Source organism: Notolabrus celidotus, chromosome 6, assembly GCF_009762535.1.
Source record: "Notolabrus celidotus isolate fNotCel1 chromosome 6, fNotCel1.pri, whole genome shotgun sequence".
NCBI lineage: Eukaryota > Metazoa > Chordata > Actinopteri > Labriformes > Labridae > Notolabrus > Notolabrus celidotus.
The window spans coordinates 32,454,622-32,475,795 of record NC_048277.1 but is presented as its reverse complement, the minus strand read 5'-3'; the positions used below and the strand labels follow the sequence as shown (position 1 = coordinate 32,475,795).

General features: G+C 41.8%; 1 protein-coding gene across 7 annotated transcripts in view; it reads left to right on the top strand.

The window, feature by feature from the left end:
* LOC117813681 (alpha-1,3-mannosyl-glycoprotein 4-beta-N-acetylglucosaminyltransferase C-like) overlaps nt 1-21,174 on the top strand; it is a 166,604-nt gene that overhangs the window by 83,387 nt on the left and 62,043 nt on the right. For 4 of the 7 annotated variants that reach the window (XM_034684668.1, XM_034684666.1, XM_034684667.1 and 1 more), the window contains one exon: nt 13,872-13,952. The gene's annotated coding sequence lies outside the window, so the exon portion shown is untranslated. Of the gene's footprint in view, nt 1-2,378; nt 2,483-2,576; nt 3,319-13,142; nt 13,281-13,871; nt 13,953-21,174 lie in introns of those variants that run through there. The other 3 variants (XR_004631431.1, XM_034684669.1, XR_004631430.1) reach the window with 3 other exon arrangements.

Sequence of the window (21,174 nt, the reverse complement as noted above, 5' to 3'; positions counted from 1 at the left end):
TCATGAGTAGAGTCTCATCAATCCACCATGAGGGGCCACAGAGCCTTTATCCAGATTGACAAACATGCTCTTATACCTGCATCATAACAGCCATGTCTCAGCATCACATTTTCTCTTATATGTGTGACTATACGGGGTCTGTGTTATTTGCAGTAGTGGGTGTGTTGTGTGATTGAAAGCAGTCTGTTGTGCGGCTCACTCTGTGTCCTGGGTATTGGCTGCTGGAGTGATGTGGGTGAGCTCTCAGACAGCCACGTTTGGTGCTGGAAGGCAGCGCTGTCAGCTGTGGAGAGCTCCTCCTGACAGCACTGTCCGCTGAAATACTGAAATATATACGCCTGTGAGATGAAGCCTGAGACAGGAATCCATGTGGGTGAAGAGCTAGAGGGACTCTATCTATTTGTCTGTGTATCTATCTTTCTGTCTGTCCGCGTATCAATCTATCAGTCTGTCTGTCTGATACTCGTCTCTCCATCCTTATAACTATTAGGGCTGTCAGCACATTAATCGTGATGCGATTAAGGTCCAAAATGAACCCATACATCTTTTTTAATCGCGTGTCTTTCTTGTTCCTTTTGGCACACAATAGATATGCCGCCGCTCCTGCTGGCACTGGAAAATAGTGACATTACTGCGCAACATTTCACTTTAAAAAACTTCCAGACGACTTCTTTAACAAGCCAAAAGTAATATGCACTTTGTGTCAAAGGAAGTTAAAATATCACCCAAGTACTTTGAGTCTAAGCTACAGCCTACCAGCTAAGCATACAGGTGCAGCTAATTAGATTGAAGTTAGAGAGCAACTGCATCAGGAAAGCCATCAGAGCACTATTTTGAAATAGGCAAATCCCCACAGACCTGTGGCTCAGATCTAAGGGACATCCTAAGGTTGGCATTTTGTGACCAGTCATGCCTTACCATCACAGAACGTAATAGTTTCACTCGTGCAGAAACTGTAACAGCAAAAATCCATCATAGGTTTCCATTCTAGTCAATGTGTTAACTTCCACTGGATACGCTCAGTTGAGTTCCAGCTGCATCTCTGATCTAGCAGGTCGGAGCCCTCCCGATCACATACATAAGGCTTCTTTTTTTGCATGATGCTGGAACACAACGCATCAATCTCAACAGAGCAGATGGAGCGGGACAGGAAGTCAGGCACCAAAACAAAATGAAAACATCCGGTTAATTTTCAGAATAAAACACTCTGTGTTATCACCAGATCGTATTTCACTTAACTACAACAACAAACCGTCATGATGAGCGGAGCCAGGCCTGGAGTCAACAGGTCAGAGGTTTTCAGTGGACCATAAAGACAACATGGATGAGGAGAGGAGGAGGAGAATCCTCAACCACATGACTCCAGCTGTCCGGCGGTCCTGCTCCCTGCTGTGTTCCGAAAATGCAACCGGTGGGTGTTGATGGACAAGAGAGCACGGAGCCGGACCACAGTGGACCGGAGATGGACCAGACACGGATCAGGTGGAAGTCCAGTGTTAGAAAGAGAGCTAGAAGGCAACCACACTGGAACTCCTGAAGAGTGCAAATGCTGTAACATAACCAGGGATCACTGGACCACAGGAAATAATCCAAATGATCTTGAAATAATTGCACACTGTATTCACATTGAATCTATCTATCTATCTATCTATCTATCTATCTATCTATCTATCTATCTATCTATCTATCTATCTATCTATCTATCTATCTATCTATCTATCTATCTATCTATCTGTCTATCTGTCTATATACCTACCTACCTACCTACCTACCTACCTACCTACCTACCTACCTATCTATCTATCTATATATCATCCATTTGTTCAGTTTCTTTGTCTCTGTTTGTCTCAGTGGGTACAGTCGGGTAGCTGCTGTGTGTCAGTAGTGAAATATTCATAGTACGTGAGGGGAGTTAGACGAGTCGCTCCGGCACCTCCATTCTCTCCTCTCCCCTCATTTTCATTTCCTCTCCAGCTCCTTCACGTGAGCTCACACGGCTCCCCCAGTTAGCAGCTCTTAGCACCGTACCGTATGTGTGCTCAGTACAGTGATGATGAAAGGCAGCCCACAGCACACAGCTTGTACATTTTTATACCTGAGAGAATGGGATGTTAAAAAAGCAAAAAGAGAAAATCCAACGAACATTTTTGGGTTTAAAAGATTTAATCTGGGTTTTTGCTCGCATTCAGTTGAAGGCTTTTATGCTAACACTTCTTCCATTAGTGATGGAAGACTCTTCCTGTCTGGTTATAATGAAAACCCTCTTACTCATGATGGTAAACCCAATGTGACTTCAAACATTACCATCTCTCACGTCCTTCTTAAATCCCACCTAGACGTATTATCTGCAGTTTAAGACCAGGTTGTTGTGATTACAGGAGGAAAGAGAGTTTTCTTGTGGGAAGGAGTAAGAGTCTGATTCCTGACATGTGGCCGCCTGGTAATCTGATGAATCTCTTTGTCCTCTTCTTTGGTGCATAAGGTTGGCTCAAGAGAGAATTCCTTGACCTTTTTTGACAGCAAAATGTCAGAGTTTCCTGAACATCTGCTCATAACATTTTTTTGTTGCTGCACAGGAACTAAAGTCCCTGTCATCCAAGTTTGGACAAGGATCCCTGGGAACAAGAAGGGGACATAGTTAAGATTGGATCGATTGGAGATGCCATCATTCGTCACTTGTGGCTGACAGTTTATGATGACAGAGCCCCCTTGATTTACACCAACATGAAGCGGTCTATATATATATACTTGTACCTTGCATCTTCATACATCTCTTTGTTGTGAGTGATATGAAAACATTATATTTCCACACTTAAAGAGAACTAATTTTCAGTTGTAAGATTCAGACCAAACAACACTGTGCAATCTCTTAATCCCTTTATGGCAAGATGATAAAGTAGCCTTTAACTAAGAAATAAGCGTCAGAGAACAACCAGGCTGTACTACTTTTTTCTGTACTCATCATTTTTTAAAGTCCAGAATGTTATAAACCATTTTAAATGATCTTTAAAGTCATGGTGCAAAATATGAAATCTGCACCGGTAATACTTTTTTAAAAACCTTTCGTTGGGCTTGCTCTCAGGGGGATAAATGTCTAATCTGTCTTCCTGTGTGATGACTTCCAGTATGTTCTGCAGCCTACAGTTGGTATGCAGATGTGTAGCTCTTACCATCTGTTACCACCACCTTGCCAGATGAGCTTAGTCTGTAATGACTCTGATAGTTATGAGGTACGGACAGACTCACAGCCTGTGACTGATTCCCTGGACCTCCCTCTGCTTTTCACTTGTCTTAAATTAAAGTGTCTTTTCAATCAAACCAGCCACCACAAGGTTTATTTTCTCAACAGTAGTTAAGCATACCACCATTATGACCTATTGACGGAGCGCTCACTTGCGTCTTATGCCTATTCAGTTGTCTTTGCTCAACCCTATACGCAATAGAATACCAAAGCAGGCTGGAAATGTAAGATTAATTTGTATTATTGGAAGAGATCCTGCAAAATATTTAGACAAAATAAAATTTGCATGTATTTCCTCTTTGCAGGTTATATTTTTGACTCCACATGCAGAAGTAAAAGCTTGATCCTTGAAGTCAATAGCAGAGAACCTTGAGTAGAAATCCTTCACTTGCTCATCTTCAACACAGGCCTGAATGTACCTCACATGCAATTATTTTTTGCAGGATTAAGTAAGCGGAGGGGTTTTCTCCACCACCATGAAGGGATTCATTTCCCGACTACCAACTAATCATACAATATCCAGCTTATTACCCAGCTACTAACTTAAGATACAAACACCTTGGCAAAAATCCTCGGTTAAAAGATTATTTCATTGGTTTCGAATTATTCATGTACACAGTTTTTAAAAAATAGTCCCAGTGATTCCACGTCAGTAAGCTTTCCATGGCAATGGATGCTTATCTGCCTGTTGCAGTCTATTGCTGGACAGGATCCAATATGAAAATGTCCATGTTGGTGCGCTGGTGGCCTAGCGGTCTAAGTGCCCCACATACAGAGGCTACAGTCTTCGTCGCAGAGGTCTCCGGTTCGACTCCCGGCTGCGATCATTTCCTGTATGTCTTCCCCCACTCTCTACTCCCCACATTCTCTTCAGCTGTCCTACCTAATTAAGCCAAAAAGTATAACTTTAAAAATAGAAAAGAAAATGTCCATGTTGTTTAGCCTGCAGTTTAGCATGCTAATCAAAACTAGCCTTTTATCCACATTGTTTTCCAATATCATGCCAACAGAAACTTACAGTTTCACCTCACCTTTCGTTCTATGGTGTCAACGAGTAGAAGCAAAATGTGCCTGACTCTTTTCCATGGATTGATTTGACAGGATGGGTGATCAGTTTACCTCTGCCGTTGTTGCTCATGTCAGTAAAAGTTAATAACTGTAGTCAAGAGGTTGTCGAGGGGTTTTGACGAATCAGAATAAAGCAATTTACGCAGCCAGAAGATTATTAAGAAAGCTGGGTAATAATTAGTATTGACATAATCTTCCTTTAACTTTTAACCAATAATATTGGTTGTGTGTCTGGAATCACATCTGCCTCATGTTATCAACACTTCATCAGTAAGGAGAAAATGTGCAGTGGAACTTTATTACTTCAACTCCAACGTTGTTGTGTCTGTTTTTCTAACGGTGTGCAGGCAGATGATATACTGTATATCAGCAGGAGCAGGACATCCTGACATGTCAAAGGCAGAAAAAGCTGCTGAACTTGACAGCAGACCTGTTTACATCCAAGGCTGCAGCATTAAGTCAGCATTGATCAGCTCCTCGCTCTCTGCATAATTCTCCACATCACTCTGCTACAGAATGATTAGCCTCCAGGGGGAGAAATAAACAGGAGTGGGCAAAAGTTGCAAATCATCTTTTCATTATGTTTTTCTTCAGCCTCCCTCCTAAGTCATCACAGCAGAGCCCCGGCCTCTATCTCCGAACTCTGCAGAAATATCAATATGGATTTAGGAGTCTCCCTGAAGCAAGGTCCTCAGCTAATTAAATCTGTAATCACTTTGTGCTGTAAAAACACAAGCAGGGGAGAGGAGGGGGAGAAGGGTAGCAGTGGGGGAGTGTGGCGGTTAAAACGAAGGCCGGTGGAGTTTTATTTAACAAAGACGGTTAATTGGGTCAGAGCTCTTTATCCTCATAAAGCACAGAGGTTTCCTGCCTCGCAGTCGCACCACTTACAGCTGTTTGCACTCAAGCAGATCTCAACTCCTTCTCTGGGAATAAGGTGGAGAAGGGGTCACAGCCAAGACGGAGCATAGACACTGTTGTCAAGGCCTCAGCAAACAGGTATTTCATATTGTCTTCGGGGTTTCAAGTCAGATGTATGTTCAGGAAAGTATTGGAATTCAGAGGAGCTCTGTGCCAAGGGTGAATTCTAATAGAAGACGGTGCCACAGAGATGTACAAGTCCATCAAACACTAGTTATTTTTCATCTTAAGAAGGAGGGAGCCTTCAAGTGAGGTGTTGCGTGAAAGAGATCATACTTCCATTTTGTGACACTGTCTCCAAAATACCTGTCTTTGCCTCTGTCTCCTCTAGCTTCTGTGTCACAGGACTTGCAGAAGGTAATGCATCACAAAAAGCATGGTGTGTCTTGAGTACTGAAAGTCAGGCTGCACATATCTCCAATATCTCCTTATTGTGCACGAATCAGTCTTGCTTTCAAATACGATCCAGTTTTTTTCTAACTTGTGCCCTGACAAAAAGGATAAGCACTCAGTAAGGACTCCACCCCCTCCAATGTCACCTTTTACCAGACTGACAACTTACATGTCCCACCAAAGTGTCCTTACTGGCCACGGCAATCCACAGAAAATGACCACCTTCAACAGACTCAAGCTACAGTGTGCATCTCAACGTACTGACAGTGCTGATCCTCCTTGAGATAAGTCTGTAGAGAGAAGCTGGAAAGAGGACAGAGAGGGCAGAGCAAGGATGAGAAGCCTGATAGGGCTGGAGTTCACTGCCACCAGTCAGGCTGTACGCTCTACCTCCCCCTACTCCTCTGTATGCATGAGTGAAGAGAGATGAGAGGAGGGAAATCACAGTCTGAGGAGAGATGTTGGAAAGAGGACAGAGAATGAAGCTCACTGCAACCACTGGGCTGGGCTGTACGCTCTACCTCCCCCTAGTCCTCCAATTTCATAAGGAAAGAGAGCAGAGAAGAGGAAGAAATCAGAGAGAGGAGTCCAAAGAGAGATGTTAGAAAGAGGACAAAGAAGGCAGAATGATGGTGAGAGGCCTGTTTGGGCTGGAGCTCAACCTTGCTGGATTAGACTGTACCCTCTACCTCCCTACTCCCTATTTTCAGTGGCTCACAGAGAGGAGAGACAAATCAGAGAGATACGAGTCTGCAGAGAGATGTTGGAAACAAGAATAGAGAAGGCAGGACCATGATGAGAAGTCTGTTTGGGCTGGAGCTCACCCCTCCACACTCCAACCTCTCCTGTCTTCCACAATGCCATGAGGGAAGAGAACAGAGAAAGGAGAGAGAAGAGTCTGCAGAGAGATGTTGGATAGAGGTCAGGGAAGGCAGGACCATGATGAGAAGCCTGCTTGGGCTAAATCTCACCCTTGCTGGGTTTGGCTGTACACTGTACCTCCCCTGATTCACCTGTTTTCATGAAGTAGGAGAGAGGAGAAGAGAAATAAATCAGAGAGAGAAGAGTCTGCAGAGAGATGTTGGATAGAGGCCAGGGAAGGCAGATACAAAGTGAGAAGCTGGTTAGGGTTGAGCTGTACGCTCTACCTCCCCCTACTTAGGGAAGAGAGCAGAGAAGATAAATTAGATATCATTGAATTTCTATTTATCCCAAACTATGTGATAATTATTAAAGACTTCTATACGTTCTTACCCAATAGCTACCTTGATAAAAAAGGAAGCATATAACTAAGGTCCAGAGGTTGTTTTATTTGCTTCCTATGATAGCACACAGAAGCATTTCCTGAAGTAGACCACTCAGCTGTTAAAAGTCACCTAAAACATAGAATTACTGTTAGGTAATATTTATATTTTGATTCAGATGCTTAAACAACTGGTTTAAGTTTAGAAAAATAGCCTCGATGTAACTTCAAATAACTACCATGTGTCATTTTATTCCATTACAGACATGAACTTTTGCCTTTACTTGAAAAAAGGCAGCTGACTACATCCCCAAAGCAGATCTGTCAGGTCACTGTCTTACCTAAAAGGCCAAAATGGGTCATAATTAGCTTGAACACAATCACATTCTTTGTGCGGACAGTCTCCTTACTTCATCTATCTATACATCATTAAAGGTGCTGGTCTGTTGAATACTATGTAGTTAAATGTAGTGTCACTCAGAGTGATCTGCTTTGTTTGTTTTTCTTTGTCTACTGCTGGAAAATATGTACTATTGTCAGTTTTTGTCAGGCAGTGGTTTCTGATCCCATGTGGGATGGCACAGATGTTTGCCATGACACAGATATAAAAATACCCTTTTCTATTGTGTGGTGTATATTTAGTCCAGAGTAGCGCATTGATGTTCTGTGACTGAAAGCGTTTGTAAGTGTACCATATGCAGTAAAACCTTTGATAATGGGTGAGCTTTAAAGACAATATTTGTGGTTTATGTTGCAGCCTGTGTCTGATTTTGTAATGAGTGAGTTTGGTGCAGCTCTCTGTGTAAAGGGTTAACAACACAGTTTATGATAGCAGCTAGTGCAATCACAAGTTAAGAAACAGATGCAGCTTTGACCTTAATTCTCACACTGGAAAAAATGCCCCTCCAAAAACAATAAAAAAACATATTTCAAGGTACTTTTACCTTGAAATATGTTTTGCAAAAGAAACTGCCAATAGAACAAGTGAAAATTTGCTTGGAACGATTTCTTGAAATAAGACGTAATATTTAGAAAACTGTGATCTTAAAATTAGCAGGGAAAACTTATTTAAAGCAATATTTTACCAGTATTTTAAAGCTCAGTGTCTCAGAATAAGACAGGAATGCTAACAATTAGTATTTTTTCAATCAAAAAAAGATTTTTGCGCTAATACATGTCAACTTTTTCATTTGAGATATATTCACCTAAATTTGAGTTGTATTATAGCAGCACTTCTCTAGGTTTAAGACCATCTTGTACTTGAAATAAGATTACAAAGCTTAATTTGAGCATTTTGAGATATAATGTCTTCTCATAGTGAGCTGGATATACTAATATTCAGTTATGTTGTTTTTTAGGATAAGCCAGCTATGCTCTAAAGTAGGTGTTTCATTGTGTGCATGTAGTTTAAGGATGTATATTTTTATCTGATCTAGAAGGAACAGTGCCTGAAAACTGAAACCCACCCTTAAAAAAAAGAACTTTTGTTTGTTACTTTCTTTCTTTCTTTCTCTCTTTTATCAATGGAGCTGTTTTCTGATAGATTCTCCAATAAAATGCATTTACTTAAATCAAGTAAAGGGTTTGTCTTAAATCAAGATTATCCGTCTTCTTCAAATAAGATCTCAAAATGTATGAAATGTAAAATAAACCTTGTTTCTTCTAAATTACAACTCAAAACAAGATCATTTCAAGATTGTTTGACTTAACACAATATTTAAGATGCATTGTCTTAAAACAAGTCCCTCTATCTTTCTCAAATGTTACTTGTTAAATAAATGTATCTTAAATCAAGTGGGATAAGACATTTTGACTAAAAATGAGACAATTTCACTTGGTAAGATTTTGAGTTTTTGCAGCGCAGGTAAATAAATACCTTTAAAGTAATAATAACGTAGAGATTTTTTTCTTTATATATCGTGTTTCATTTGTATCTTAAAGGGACAGCAGCTGACATCTAAACACATGATAATGTCTTGATATCCTTACAGTTGCTGCACATTAACAGCACAAGATTAATTAACATGAAATAGACACAAGCAGATTCAAAGCAGTTCGTTGAGATGTGTGAAAAACGTCATTGAGATGTTTAACTTGTCGTAGACTGAGCACATAACATCAACAAACACACTCCATCAAGAGTAAACACTGTCAGCGGACAAAGACAGAAGACAAATGAACAAAGAAAGCAGAACCTGGCCAGGATGGTCATTACTCCTCATCTCTTCACTTTGAATTTGAGGCCGAAGGAGTCGCTGTGTGTCCGCGATTTTCTCTTCCCGCTGCAGCTTCGGGTTGGTGACCTCAGCGCTGCCTCCATCCTCTGTGTTACTCACATTTGTGTCTGTCCCCGGGGCTCTTCGTCTAAAGAGCCCGGGCTGAAGAGGCAGCCGGGCCAAGCACAGTATGTCAGGGTTATCCCTGCCCTGGAGAAATCTTCACAGCGACCTGATTTCTTTTGGTTGCTCTCTCATATTCCCCAGACCTTCTGCTCATATTCACCTGATCCTCTGTTGGAGCCATTTTTGTTGTGGAAAAACTTCTCTTACGATACAGAAACTGGAACAAAAGTCAGTTAGATATACAGTGGGGCAAAAAAGTATTTAGTCAGCCACTGATTTTGCAAGTTCTCCTACTTAGAAAGATGAGAGAGGTCTGTAATTTTCATCAGAGGTACACTTCAACTATGAGAGACAAAATGAGAAAAAAAATCCAGGAAATCACATTGTAGGATTTTTAAAGAATTTATTTGTAAATGATGGTGGAAAATAAGTATTTGATCACCCACAACCAAGCAAGATTTCTGGCTCTCACAGACCTGTAACTTCTTCTTTAAGAAGCTCTTCTGTCCTCCACTCGTTACCTGTATTAATGGCACCTGTTTGAACTCGTTATCTGTATAAAAGACACCTGTCCACAGCCTCAAACAGTCAGACTCCAAACTCAATCATGGCCAAGACCAAAGAGCTGTCCAAGGACACCAGGAAGAAAACTGTGGACCTGCACCAGGCTGGGAAGAGTGAATCTACAATAGGCAAGCAGGTTGGTGTGAATAAATCAACTGTGGGAGCAATTGTAAGAAAATGGAAGACATACAAGACTATTGATAATCTCCCTCGATCTGGGGCCCCACGCAAGATCTCATCCCGTGGGGTCAAAATGATCATGAGAACGGTGAGCAAAAATCCCAGAACTACATGGAGGGACCTGATGAATGACCTGCAGAGAGCTGGGTCCAAAGTAACAAAGGCTACCATCAGTAACACACTACGCCGAGAGGGACTCAAATCCTGCAGCTCCAGGCGTGTCCCCCTGCTTAAGCCAGTACATGTCCAGGCCCCTCTGAAGTTTTCCAGAGAGCATATGGATGATCCAGAAGAGGATTGGGAGACAGGACGACTGATCCGTGTTAAGGGAAGAATGAACGGGGAACATGTATCGTGAGATTTTAAGCCAAAACCTCCTTCCATCAGTGAGAGCATTGAAGATGGAACGTGGCTGGGTCTTCCAGCATGACAATGATCCCAAACACACCGCTCGGGCAACGAAGGAGTGGCTCCGTAAAAAGCATTTCAAGGTCCTGGAGTGGCCTAGCCAGTCTCCAGACCTCAACCCCTTAGAAAATTTGTGGAGGAAGTTGAAAGTCCGTGTTGCCCAGCGACAGCCCCAAAACATCACTGCTCTAGAGGAGATCTGCATGGAGGAATGGGCCAAAATACCAGCTACAGTGTGTGCAAACCTGGTGAAGACTTACAGGAAACGTTTGACCTCTGTCATTGCCAACAAAGGTTATGTTACAAAGTATTGAGTTGAACTTTTGTTATTGACCAAATACTTATTTTCCACCATAATTTACAAATAAATTCTTTAAAAATCCTACAATGTGATTTCCTGGATTTTTTTTCTCACTTTGTCTCTCATAGTTGAAGTGTACCTCTGATGAAAATTACAGACCTCTCTCATCTTTCTAAGTGGGAGAACTTGCAAAATCAGTGGCTGACTAAATACTTTTTTGCCCCACTGTATATTCAATGCAGTCACAGCCTTCAAACAGTAACTGTGAGGTGTCCCAGTGCAGTTTCTTATTCTGCTGTTAAATCTGGCAGATAATCGCATCCATTATTAGAAGTAATGCAAAACGTCTGCCTGAGAACTGATTGTGACTGTCTTCATCTGAATTTTCTATATCGGCGTGTGAGCAATGCCTGGAAAAGAATCTCTCATCACAGCTTGTCTCATTCTTCTCACAGAGATCTGAGTTAATATTAGCGATTGGTCCTCGAGTCACGTTCAGACCCATCCTTTCATGCTAGCATCTGGATTTAATTGGTGCTACGCTGTAAAGCCACAGCTGCTCCGCCTGTTAGGACAATAAATTACCCCAATTAGGAGCTGAACAAAAGAGACTGTCTGATAGCACAGCCCTGCTGCCATGCCTGGAGATTGGAACGTGATGGAACGAGGCCTCTCCCTGACACGAAGCCGTACCAAAACACCTGCCCCATCATCTCTGTGATCAAAAACATAGTTCCAGTCCAGCGGATATATAGAGCAGGAGGAGATTGCTTTGCATGGCCTGCGGCGCGCTATAGCTGCACTCACAGGAGCGTCTGGTGTGTGTTCAAAATCAATGAGAGGTATTGTGGAAGGTGTGTAATTGCTGGGCGGATGATTAATTGTTGTTTGGATGATGAGTTGTGGATACATCCAGGTTTTTTGGCAGCCGCCTGCCGTATCGATGGCACCGGTAATGAAGGCAATAATGAGGGACGGTTCAGGAGGATGTGGAATGGGAGGAACAATAGGAACATCTGCGCCCCTCCACTGTTAGAGTATAATTGAGACAATATTTCATTTTTCTCTTTGAAAGCAAAGCGTACTACACTTTCCTTCTGAAATATGAGACATTTTATTTAGACCTGCAACACATTCAGCGGCTTCAGCAGCTCAGGTGGTCGGCTTTTGAGTTAAATGTACGGCCGCTGCCACAATACTGACTGCCTCCATCTTGATCTGCACACCTTCCACGTCTCAGGTCTGTCCGCGTCATCCCTTTGTCTCACCACTCGCTGTGAAGACGCCATTAAAAGCCAGGAGTTTGACAAGAAAAATGAAGTGTGCTATTTCCTGTGGCCTCGAGTGTCTCCCTGAATAATGAGCGCATTGCCTGGACCCCCCTCTTGTCCCTCCCTCTCCCTGCCATCACTTTTACCCTTCCCCTTGAAGTTGTAGTCTGCTGAGACGGTGAGGGGGTCTTTAGGTGGCCGCTTGTCACCGAAGGGAGGGAGGGAGGAGAGAAAGCGGTCATGCAAGACCTGTCGAGCTAAATCTGGCAAACCCGTAAAAAGAAAGAGGATTAGATGAATGAAGTGGATCTTATTGGCAAAATCCTCATCCCATGTCACGGAATTAGGGAATGCAGAATGGGGAGGAAATATCCATTATGATACGTCATCATCATGAGCTGCAACTGAGAGGGCCAAATTAACTGGCGCTGTTCCCCCACATCTCTTATTATTTCCTCGCTTTTTAAACACATCAAATGGCTCAGCGGCACACAAAAATGCTGCCTTGCACCAAGAAGAAAGAGGAAGCTCCAGTGTTATTTCCTTCGCCCTGCCTTATTTCTCCCAATTACCCGTGTGTGCGCAAACAATCTGACACGACTGACCTCCTCTAGGCGAGCTGTGGTCATGACTGGAAGGCTCTCCCGGCTTATTATGACAGGAGTGCTATGGTAATGGAAGGAAAGTCTGCGGCGTGGCGATAGCACCGCAGGAAACGGATAGCCTATTATCCACCACTGTGTCTGGTGCTAGTAATGGTGAGAGAGAGGGCATCCTATCTGTTCTGGTGATGGTGCATTTTAAATGGGTAATACTTATTATATATATATCAGTGGAAGATAACGACGGGAGAGAGAGTCCTCTGGGTCAGGATGCCTAAGAAATGGGGAAAAGGTCCGTGTGGAGTGGGGCATCGTGTCTTTATGGTGATAAACTGGATGAAAAGAGTGTTGTTTTTTCCTCTCTCTCTCTGGTAATAATGGTGGTTCAGAGCATGTGTTCACATAGCGTGAATATTCAGGGAAGGAAAAGACAGTAAGGTGTGTGTGTGTGTGTGTGTGTGTGTGTGTGTGTGTGTGTGTGTGTGTGCAACAAACAGGAGCCACGCAGTAGAAAAGAGAGCCTTAGTTAGCTGTCTGCTCGGTGCTTCACCGCCCCTCTGATGTATGTTTATGGCCCATCATCTCTAGCCAATTACCCTGCCTCAGTGTGGGAGCGCTGAGCCTTCCCCTCATCACAGCCGTCAGTGTGAGCGCGCACAGAGAGACGGCGACAGTTAGCATTCCTGGACGTCCCCGGCAGAGCGCTGTTTTCTCCTCAGGGGGCTCTGGAGATCCGTTTCTGAAAAGTAAGCCACTGTGAGTGTGCAGCTGCTGAAAGAGAGAGAGAAACAGAGAGAGAGAGAGAGAGAGAGAGAGAGGGAGAGAGTGAGTCGTGTTGACTGATTGTTTGTGTCACTGAACGTAACTTAATGTTTGTGTGTGTGGGGTGCTCTTATTTCTTCACTATAGCCTTCAGCTAGCTTCGGCTGTCTTTGTGAAACTCTTTCAAAAACTTTGCTTTATGCTGCAGCAGTGCTTTGAAAAGGTTATGTGTAACTTGATTCATACTTTTAATGTATTTTAATTCTTACTTTCACTCTTATGTTGAATGGTTTTGTTTAACTTCATGTTTTTTCTTTAAAATTAGTTTTTTACATCTTGATATAATTGTATTTTTTAATAGTAAAACCCTTCCTCCATTTTTTTACTCTTCTTTTCATCTGTGATTCACTTCCCCCACAGACCCATGTGCGTGCATCCCCCATGCACAGTGTCGATCATGCACAGAGTGATGCTTCAATTCTGCATATGATTAGATGATGTAAACGGTGTGTGATCATCACATGATGCACAGCTGTAAATTAAGCATTGCATGTTGTTTCTCTTTGTTTCCCCAGATTCTGAGGCAGACGTGTTCATGCATCCCGTCCAGCTCGACCTGCAGACTCTCTCCCACAAACACTTCTGACTACTACCAGGTATTTTTCTTTCCTTTCCTCTCCTCTCTCTTTCTCTGTTTTTTGCATCTCAAAAGTGTGTGTCGTGCTAGATTTACACTTTTGTGTCTAGTTCACAGTCGCTGCCTCAGATTGCTTTTTCATAAAACGTTCCCCCGCAGAGGAGTGACACGAGAAAAAGGTAAACTGAATCAAAGTCGCAGCGGAACAGCCGTGAAGACTAATTTGCTTTCAGCAGGGAGTTCTTTTTAACCCTGCTGACACTGCTGAGGAGCGTGACTTTATCTCAGGCAATCCTTAAACTTCACATTTGGATGATTCCTCTGTGAAACTGAGAATGCAGAGTGGTATAAGACAAGGGTTTATTTTTTGATTTTTTTTTTCCTTCCAGGCTTGATATTCACACACTGTGGCAGATTGAAACTGCAAAGCTGTGTTTGTGTTGGCTAGATGAGGCAACGCTGCTGCCCAGAGGGTTTATCAGGGAGAGAAAATATTGACCGCCAACAGTTGCACTTTGCTGGTGTTATTGCTTTTCACACTTGTGTGATACAGACAGCAGTCGCCAAGCACAACAATTGTAAACGCGCAGCCATATTGACAGCCGTGTTGCTCTTCTGTGCAGGGCAGCGTATCCAGCTTATGGTGTTGACTCCTCGGCTTATTTCACCAAAGTGTTTTTTTGCAGACAAATATAAAAGTGCTGGAACACGATGAGAAATACTTACTCTTTGGGTTGGACGCCAAACCCACAGGGACCTCTAAATATCCCTCTAAATTAAGACCACAAAACACACTGACGGATCAACAGCTAAGTGTGTGTGTGTGTGTGTGTGTGTGTGTGTGTGTGTGTGTGTGTGTGTGTGTGTGTATATATTTGTGTGTGTGTGGGTTGAGTGGTTTTTTTTTCTTTCACTGTGCCGGAGCGTTTAACTTTCTCAGCCAGCCTTGCTCATTATTGGTTTGCACACAGGTGAAGTCAATTCATCACCTCAATATTATGTGCAGCTCTGAGGTATTGGCTGTCACTGGGGCTGTATATAGACCTCTGTTATTCTGCTTATAAACTTCTCAGCACCACTTTTCAATGTTTGTTTGCAGAAGCAAGAATTAAAAGAAAATTGCGTTTCCTTTTTTTAATGACTCAACAGGAGACGTGATGAACTACTGCTGGCAATGTTCAGTAATGTCATGTAACTCAAACCAAACTGTTGTGCAAGACAAGTAACATGTTGCTGGGGTCACAGACTCATGTAGGCTAGTTGGGGGACTTTTAAAGTCCAGGTTGGGCATGTTAGTTGAGTCATCACACCTTGAGTCTTGAGTCCTCACTGTTTAATTTTGAGTTACAAAAGAAGAATCTGAGTGAAGTCCCTATTACCATATTCTGATTCCAAGTGGAGTCCTTTTTATTTATATTATTTATCATAAGGAAGAAGGCTGATTTCTCTCTATATCAACCTGGACTGTGTTGCTGGAGATTCATATCATCATGGGGGGGATGCACACATTGATTCTGCTCCAATGGGAAAGCATCATAATTAACAGTCCATGTGGGCTGATGTAGCGTCTCACTTACTATTCTGGGTGCATCCTGGACAGACATCTGTTAACGTTTGAGCTTGACCCGACTCAACCTTGACGGCTCTTTTACATATCGCACATGTTGCACTGCTCTTTCTAACATTTGCTGTAAAATCCAAAGCAAAACTCACAATTTGTTGTGCCTCTTCAGGCGCACTTGAGGGACATGTTGCTGAACAAGATGGCAAGCGAACACGAAATGTTAGCTCTTACTCATAACTGAATAAATCGTGAGGATCCAACCTGATAACAAAGACAGAAAACAGTCTTAAACAGTGTATACAGAATCCTTCTCTCCATCTGCCGAGGCTGAATGCTGGAAATGTTCAAGTCTGAGTCATCAGTGCTCGACTACCAAAATCAGGACTCAAGTCCAAGTCTTGGACTGGACTATGACAGCACTCTCATTGTCTACTTGTTTTGTTTGCTGCCAAATTAATTAAATACAGAGTCTCTCTGTACACAGCTTTAAAATTTCCTTAACACCCATGTGTATTCTTTACAACAGACTCCTTGACCCTATGAGCTTATTAGGAGTTAGGGGTCCTGCTTAAAAATAATGAAAACATTTAAACTTAAAGTCTCCTTACTAGTTTTTGATTTGTCAACCTGTTAAACCATGCATTCATTTAAATTACATCAGTAGAGCTTCACATTTGTGAGTAACAAACCGGTTGCACGGAAACTACAGCAACTTTCTCAGTCTTATTTATTGCCTCATGTCTTGTTTGCTTTTACAATTTAAAACAACTTATTTTTCCTTATTCAGCAAAGTTCCCTAATGCAAACATTACCAAAGTAAACACTGTGTTCTGATGTTGTTTAAAAAAATTGTCCATTTGTTTCTTAAAGTCAATTTTTGCACTCTATCATTACTGGGCTTGTTTGATGTAAAGAATGACACTTCTCTTCAAACTGCTCTGATTGTGTTGATCATGTTTTGTGATCTTCCAACATTTCTTTGAATATTGTTTTGCATGTACTTTTAACAAAGTGCTGCTCAGCTTTATGTTGTGATTGTCTTTGAATATTTTCATTTCATCAAAGGGATTCTACGGTAGACGTGATTTTGCATAAGTCGGGTGCACTGGGATACAGCACTCATTCATAATGCGGATACATCACTTTTATATGGAAATATGGATTCAACACATATTTCTTATTTTCACAGCAGACCTTGATTTCCAATGCCTTGAGATTTGAGACTGTGAAAAGCAGTCTCTGTACTTTGTGCACTCTGCCCCCATAAACTCCAAACTGCTGAAGGAACTCTGCATCACATTTTGGCTTAAGAGCTGTTGCTGTTTTTGTTTTTCTAACCTTTAACATTTTTAAGTGGTGCACTCCAGTAAATGAGACGTTTGACATTCTGAAACAGCAGGGACTTGAAACAGCTTAAATCAGGGATCGAGGTGATCCTCCAATTTCTCGTCTGCTTCAATGCCATGCCAATGTGGGCGTGCATTAAAGATTCATGCAAACAGCTGTTTCTTCTACAGGACAGCATGGCTCAGAGCAAGACTGTGTGCTTAGATTTCAAATCAGGGAAGGATAGAAGAGCTGGGGTTGAAAGAATATTGCATCGTGCAGGCTTACTATGTTATGGCAGGATATTAACACATGCCTGTCAAAAAAAGGCAACATGTGAAAGAGAATCTGAGACTGACACTAAGAGTAGGAGTGCTCATATGTACGTGGTTAGACCAAAAACTGAGGTCCTTGAAAATAGTTTTAAAAAAAAATCTTCTTCATTTTATTGACTGTTGAAATCGTACATAAGCTTCTCTGATGTTTACATGCACAGTTGATTGGAGCTATGGTTGTAGCTTGATTTGGTGGTTTAATTGGACTACAGCCTTGTCCCAGTATATAAACAGCAGGCCAGTACCAATTTATTAACATTACAGTAGGTGGTGATATGCCCCATTTCAGCTAGTTACTATTGGACCTTCCTCTGGTTGAGGCTAACAGGTTGTATGTCAAATAATGAGAACATGGACTCCTTTATAGCTCTGTGCTTTACGTACAGTTTAATCGCTTCGTCTTGTTTACAGCACTTCTTCTGGTGAGATTTTGTTTACTACTGGGCTTCTTTCTATGCATTTATGTGGTTTGATTTCTGGGTCAAAGCCAGGCGTGAGAACTGTGGAGCATGCACTGGATGCCGAGGCCAGTTTGGGTCCAACTGAGTAGAGAAAAACGATCCCCAACTGCATTATCTGAGTATTTTAATCCAACTTCCAGAAATTCAACCTAGTGGGATTTCACTTTCACTGAACGTGTTTACATCTATTGTAAAAGTCCAGTTTTAGACGTTGTGGTCAAAATCTGGAAATGATAGACTCAAACAACAACGGTTTGTGTTTGTGAGCTTTATTCTGGCCTTCAGTGAGCTTTGCAAAGCGGTCAGCTGGCAGAGTGATCTAACAACCGAGACAAGGTCTGCTCAACTGACCCAGAGCGAAGATACAATATGTTACTTATTCTCTTCAGAGAATAAGATTAACACATCATTAAACATCTTCAAAGAACTGTGAGACAAACGAGAGCTTTTTATGACCTCTTGCTTCCTGGTCACCTTCCTGACTTCTCACCTTATGGTCTGCTCCTCAGTCATGGGAACAGATAACAGTATGCAAATCACAGAAGGTCTGGTATGTGTAAATGTTTCTAGCTTCTAATCAACACAAGAACAACACACTATCATGTCTGTATTTTTCCCATCACAATGTACTAATACAACACATTTGAATCAGGCGCAGAACCAGACAAAGGGCTAGACCAGGGCTAGTCAATGAAATCTTTGGTCGGGCAACATATTGCCACATCCAAAAGGGCATAAACACAATAAAAGAGCAGTACTTAAACTAAACCTTGCTGAAATACTCCTTTAAATTTTACATTTCAAACTCATAACTTCAACATATTTTGACAGGTAAATACAAGCAAATGTTAAGGTGCATCTCTTTTGTTTTGGTCACATCTGAAAGTGCATGAATTATTTTTTGTAAGAACTTGTCAGTGTTAGTAAAAGATGTTTTTCTTGCCAGACCCAGGTCATAATCAGTTGCTTTCTGGCAACTCAAGGGTTTCCTTGGGCCGCTAATTGAATAGGGGCTGGGCTAGACCATCAACCGCTGTAGCTGAACCACCTTTACCACTCAGTATAGCTCATCAGAAAGCCACCTTGTTATGAATACAGCTAATGGGTGCAACACATACATGTCCCTCCGCCCACACACAATTGACAAGTATGTCATCCAAACCCACTCAGAAAAAACGACCTATCCCTTTAATGCACAATGACTGATCTCAAGCCATGTTGAACCATGTAAGTGGAATCACTTAATGAGCATCAGATCAGTATTTTGCATTCAACACATACAGAAGTCTGTGACATTTAGTGAAATGAGTATGACTGTTGAATTATGAAGCCCCACGGTCCTAGCGCTTGAATAAAAGGTGTGTGTCCATGTGAGCTGACGTTGAATGATATGCCTTTATGAATACAGATGTGTCTGAAGTTCCAGACAGCAGGTGCAGCCTCTGAATGCACAGACTGAGTTATGTGTAAGTTGCATTTTCTCAGCCAGCCTTTTGCCATCACTCTGTCTCCCTCTTATTCCCACATGCACTCTGACTCCTGTGTTTACTCTCACATTTCTTCTGTCTCATTTTCACCGTCTCATGTATCCAGATAGTCTCTTTCCGTCTTTGCAGAAGAGTCTGCAGAGACTGAGGTCTTGTTACAAAAGAAACCTAATTAAATCCGAGCTGCATGGAAATAGATTCTACATACAGATGCAGCTGAAATTACGTGATGCTTATGTGTGTGTGTGTGTGTGCACTGTTATTCTCCATGCCCCAAAAAATACAGCAAATAATCTTTAAGGGTGTAACATCATAGCGCTCTCTCAGCCACCGAGGCAGGCCGTGACCTCCTCACAGGCTCTTTACAGTGACCATTTGAATGGTAATGTGACAGGCTGATTGCCAATTTGCAGCCCACACAAAGGCGTCGCCCCACTGAGTCAAAGGATGGTTCTGTAATGACATACACAAACAATACAGTCAGCTCCAACCAAACGCTGTCTCCTCTTCATATTATACACTCCATCACAGCTTCTGAGGAGAGAAACGGCTTAAAGAGAGCGTGTTCTTACCTTTCAGAGAAAGTTGCACCTAGCTTAAATAATCTTCTTGCCATGCGTCATAAGGAAATGGTGAGCTATGCCTGCCGGTAAAAAAGCAGATGATCCCCTTTAGAAATAACAGCTGGTTGTGTTTTTGTAATGGTGAGGCTCCATCACTGCGTGTCGCTCCCTGTTCATCTGCAGCTGCTGTGTGATTGCTCTCTTTCTGCTGCACTGTAAAGCAACATTTTCCACCAGGACTTAGAATACAAACATGTATGTAGGTGCGTACAATTTCTGCATGTCTACTTTGCATGCAACCTGCAAACTAGTTGACCAATAATGACGTTTTTTGTTTAGCACGTACTGTGACGAAGCGAGGAAGCAGTCTGTGCAGAACATTAAATTTTTGTTCTGCAGAGTGGTATATTGTGCAAATGTTGGAAGCGAAATGCAGAGTGTTTTTCATCATGAGAAATTATATTACCTCGGCAGATCTCTCAGCTTTTTATGCATTTGGAATTGTCCTGGCATTTTAAACATTTTCTATAAAAATGAAGCACAGAACAAGAAGACTTGTCAGACTCCTTTCATGTTGGTGAAGCTTTTTATTTTCCAGTTAATTGTGAAATGTACCAGAGGGGTGTCTGGCTAAGAATACAATATGCTGCGCTGTTTGGCAGCTTTATTGTGCAGCTAATCATAACCAAAACCGCTTCCAAAACTTAATTTTCTGTTAAAAAAAATGACTCTTAAAAAAAAAAGAAAACTGGGACAATTTATTTTCTTATGCCTAGGATGTTCCTCTGGACTAATAGAGTGTTATGAAACACTGTCTGCTCTCAGTCTGACACATGGAGCTAAGTGTCTGGTTTTTGGTGTGAGTCACTCAGGACCAGAGAGTTCTCTTTAGACTCACTTCTCACATTAGCCATTCACACAAAGAGGAATTCATCACTGACAATGAACAAACATACATTTATGCAGCCCTGAAGAGCAGTTCTTCACTCGCGCTGCATAATTAATTACATTCTCATTTACAGTGCTGTGTGAACATGTGCAGTAAAACTTAGGGAAGAATTCATTGAATATAATTCACATGTTACTATTGTATGTATGTATGCATGTGAACAATTGATCTTTTAGCTGCAGATACAAAAGCCTGCATCCACACCATTTACACAATCATATCAAGTCACAGTTAGCCTTCAGCTAAACACAGAATGGACAGTTTGGTGCTGATTCTAAGCTGACCTAGCATGATTTTATAGTTATTTTGATTCATATGATCTGCTTTGGCTTGCCAGTATTCAGGTTACAAAATATTGATAGACACTTTTCTGAGGACACTATGTCAAAGACACTTCAAATATACATCAGAAGACGTTTATTTGTAAAAATATCAGCCTATATGGACATAAAGTAATACATTTAAAGTTTTATAAATACTTATAAATACATTTTATAAGTATATACATTTTATTTGCTCAAAGTGTCTCGCACAGGGTCCTGTTTTTATTTTATTC